The following is a 4,410-nucleotide window of genomic DNA, read 5'->3' as shown; positions in this document are numbered from 1 at the left end:
AAATATGCAGTTTGTGAAACATGGGTCTTCCAACAATTACCCACAGAGGATACATCTAATGCTCTCACATCAGAAAAAATGTTTCAAAGACATAAGACATAAAAGCATAGTAAGTTTAGCTGTTTGAGGAAGAGAGAGACATTATCTGGCCAATCAATAAATAATTTCAGCACCAAATTAACATCCCACATGGAATTATATTTAGGAAGAGGAGGTTTATCATGTCGTACTCCCTTTAACAAATGACAAATTAAAGGATGTTCACCAATGGGTCTCCCATTGACACGTAGATTTTCAGTGGAAATAGCAGATCTATATGTATGGATGGTACGATAAACTTTACCTAGAGAATCTAGTCTAGCCAAGAAATTAAATACTAAGATGACATTGGCTGTAATGGAATTTGACCGCTGATCCAAACACCAGCTACACCAGGCGAGCCAGGTGGACTTGTAGACTCTAGAGGTACCAGTGGCCCATGACAGTTGTATGAATTGGATAGCTTCTTCCGAAATTCCTGGGGTTCTCCAGGATGACTTGAACACCTCCGGGCGATCAGTATCAGGATCCACCAGGATCATGCTGTCCTAATGACCCAATGGGTTGATTAGTAGATCTGGGAAAGGAAGAAGCAAAACTGGAAAGTCTGAGGAAATTTCCAGCAGAGAGGGATACCAAAGTTGGGCCTGCCAAAAGGGAGTTACTAAGACAAGGGAGGAAAGTTGCCTGCGTGCTTGCGCCAGAACTCGAGTTATGAGAAGAAAAGGAAGAAAAGCATACAGAAGAATCTGAGGCCAACATTGGAGAAAGGCTTCCGTGGCGAGAGCTTGAGGATCCAGTCTCCCACTGAAAAAGGAAAAAAGCTGGGAATTCAGCCGGGAAGCAAATAGATTTTTTGACGTTCTTCCAAAGATGAAAGAAAGTCAATTGAACACTGAAGGTGCAACCTCTAGTCATTGGAATCCTGTCGATGTCTGGAATACCAGTCTGCTACCACATTTAATTTCCCTGAAAGGTAAACCACCCGCACAGAAAGATTGTGTTTTAGGCAATAATCCCAAAGATGTCCGGCTAGATCCGCAAGAATCTTTGACCTTGCACCTCCGAGATGATTGATATATCTGACTGCGGTTAGATTGTCTATACGGAGAAGAATGGCGCTACTTACTTTGTTTTTGGAAATGGATTGGATGGCAAAGGATCATGCAAGCATCTCTAAACTGTTAGTGTGCAAGAAGGACTCCTTCCAAGACCTTACGCCTCCAGTCGAGAACTCGCCACTTCTTGCGCCCCAACGTGCCGGACTTGCATCGGATTTTAAGACTAAATCTGGGTCGGCAAAGAAGATATTTCTTCCATTTCAGGCGTCTAGATGTTGAAGCCCCCATATAAGCTCCTCTTTGGACTTCTGGTCGAGGGAAACGGGATCTGAATTTGCAAGGCCCCTGTGAAGATGACACATTTTCAGTCACTGAAGGTGTCAATAAAGGAGAGGGCCTGGAAATATGGCTTGAATTTATGATGCCAGAAGGCCTAATAACCGGGCTAATGACCTGAGAGAAAAAAAACAGAATAGAGAGAGAGAGAGAATGACGATTCTCCTTCTTTATAAGAGAAACTTTTTGAGGTGGAATTTGGAAAATGGATTGGGAGGTATCTATGAGAAAACCGAGAAACTCTAATTGCTGTGAAGGCACCAGGACAGATTTCTGAAGGTTCGCCAGAAAACATAGCCAAAATAGGAGACTCTGACACAGATGAAGATGGGATAACAGAAGGATTCTGTCTTGGGCCATGATAAGAATATCATCGAGATATATAATGAGATTAATTCCTTGAGCTCTTAGAAAAGTCATCAACGGACGTAAGATCTTGGTGAAACACCAAGGGGCAGAAGATAGACCGAGGGGAAGCACCTTGTAATGATAAAAATAATTTTCCCATTGAAACTGGAGATACTTCCTGTGAGAATGATGAATAGGAACCATTAGATAGGCGTCCTGAAGGTCGAGTCTAAACAACCAATCACCCTGAATAAGAATGTCTCTGAGATGTAAAATGGTTTCCATTTTGAAATGTCGATAAACCACAAAGTTGTTGAAATCCTTTAGATTTAAGACCAAATTAAACTTCTTTTTTGTACCAGAAAAACATTACTGAGAAACCTGAAGGATCTTATGGTCCTTGTTGAGTTGCCTGTTTGTAAGGAGATACGAAAGATATTGTTCTGTTCTAGGGAAAAATGAAGAGGAAGAGGAAGGCAATGCTGCACCGGAATATGATAGAACTCTATTAGGTACCCTTGAATCGACCGGATGAGCCAGGGATCCGTGGAAGAGAAATTCAAGCATATAGAAACAAAGCCAATCTGCCCCCTACGGAAGAATGGCCAGAATTGTAAACACTTACCGGAGTACTGTTCTCCTTTATTCCTGTATCTTTTGGACCGGAAACCTCTGGAATGTCAGAGATAGAACTGGGGCTTGTATCCAGAATAGGAGTCGGATTGACCCTGCTGATTGAAGGAGCCTCTGTTGAAGGAGCAGCCAGCAAAGGGACTCCGAGCTTTGCTGGCCCTAGCAAAAACCCGAGGGGTAAAAATGTTTTTTGAGAGACGTTTGGGCTTTATCAATAGTTGCAATGGTGGAAACATATTTACCCAATTCTTTAATAAAGGGGCACCAAAAAGAAGACATTTAGCGGAGGAGCCCCCTTCCTTGGAAGCCAAAGAAACTAATTTAGGGTCAATTTTAAGTAGAAGGCTTTTCCTTCTCTCCAACGAGATATGGGCATTAGCATTCCCCAAAATACAAATATCCCGTTTGGTCCAGTTGGAAACGGTATCAGGGTCCACAGTAGTGCCTTCCATTTTGGCTTCTTCGGTCAGATCAGAAATTCTGGTGAGAGGACCTACCAAATCCAACAATCTATCCTGGCAATTAGATCAGGCTCTATCCACTACCTTCTTGGGATCCTTGCCAAACTTGACAAAAACATAAGCATGTTAGGTTCAATAACAGGAGTATTAGTCACATTATTAGGGAGGGAAGGGCGGGGATACTCAGATTTTGTTGTATTTATCGTGGACTTATCAAGGAAATTACGTAGGTAAAAAGAAACATATGCAGCCACATGATCAGAAGGGAACCACTCAGTAGAGTTAGGGTGATAAATAAGAGAGGGATTGAACATAGGTTCACCCAGATAGTCCACTAAATCTTTAGAATCAGGGTGAAACGCACCACCGTCATCAGGAGACATTTTACGCCTTTTGTCCAGAGGCCCGTGTACAAAAAGATAATTGGATCCATCCAAAATATCTGAGTCATACATCATACCAACATTCTCATCATCATCATCAGTATCCCTTAAATGGGAAATAACAATAGGGTAAGTGGGAGGACCCGATTTAATAGAAATACCCTCAGAGCAATCAGAAGCGGCTGGGTTTTTTGTATTTTTTTAACAGAAGACCCTTCACGAGAAGCAAACATTTTGTACAAAGAAGCCTCCAAATGTTTTGAAATGTCCAACAGTGAACCAGAAACGACCTTTTGAACAGAGTATTTAATAAAAGATTTCAAATTATCCATAAAATGCTGAGAATCCTCCTATTCAGCCATGCTGAATTCGTAGTAACACCCGATGACCTGAAGTGGGGAAGGAGCAGTTGTGAAAAAACTGCCAATCACAACCGGGAAGCCAATTATATAAAAACAATCACAGATTTGAATAAGGGAAAAAGAATAAATATACTTATCATGACCTCGAGCAGCAAGAAAAGTGGACTTGTTGATGGCAGTCAACATAATTATTGGTGTACTCAACAGGTATTTGGTGGGTGTATTCTGATGTCATTTTGTAGTTCATTTATCTTGTTTTTTTTTCTAGGAAACTTAGTTCGTGCTTGGCTGCTGTAAAAATAAAGCAAGAAGAGACTTCATAATAGGAGCCTCTGTGTCTTGTAATAAAATGTACACTAAAGTTTTCGACTAATGCTTAATTACGTCAACACAGGTCTTCCTTCAAGCACTGCTCAGGACCCCTCACAAGATATCCCATATGACATTACTGGTGACGCCACATTTCACGTTATCACAAACACTATAACTGAACATTGCTGATCTGCCCAAAATATACGATGACATGCTAATAAAAGGATTCGGCTCCAGTGACAGCCTAGCTGTCCACACACAGAGTACATTGAGAAGTTGGGAAGGAATATCAATGTCGGTAATAGATGTCATTGTGGTTATTAGAAGTAGAGGAAAGACTGCAGTTCTAAAGACAGCCAACAGATGCCCTAAAAGTAATGCCATGCAGTGCCAAGGCTATTGTTCCATCATTACGATAAATGGCAGCAACCAATGACATTTATCATGTATTATATTTTATTTAATTGAGGCTTTT

At 41.2% G+C, this 4,410-nt stretch overlaps 1 pseudogene; it reads right to left on the bottom strand.

Annotated features, from left to right (window-relative positions):
• Nucleotides 1-2,464: 2,464 nt before the first annotated feature.
• LOC147730447 (uncharacterized) lies at nt 2,465-3,623 on the bottom strand (annotated as a pseudogene).
• Nucleotides 3,624-4,410: the final 787 nt, after the last annotated feature.

The sequence above is a fragment of the Lissotriton vulgaris genome, chromosome 2_1 (assembly GCF_964263255.1).
Source record: "Lissotriton vulgaris chromosome 2_1, aLisVul1.2, whole genome shotgun sequence".
Lineage (NCBI taxonomy): Eukaryota > Metazoa > Chordata > Amphibia > Caudata > Salamandridae > Lissotriton > Lissotriton vulgaris.
Note: the sequence above shows the minus strand (reverse complement) of the source record. Positions and strands in the feature narration are given on the sequence as shown.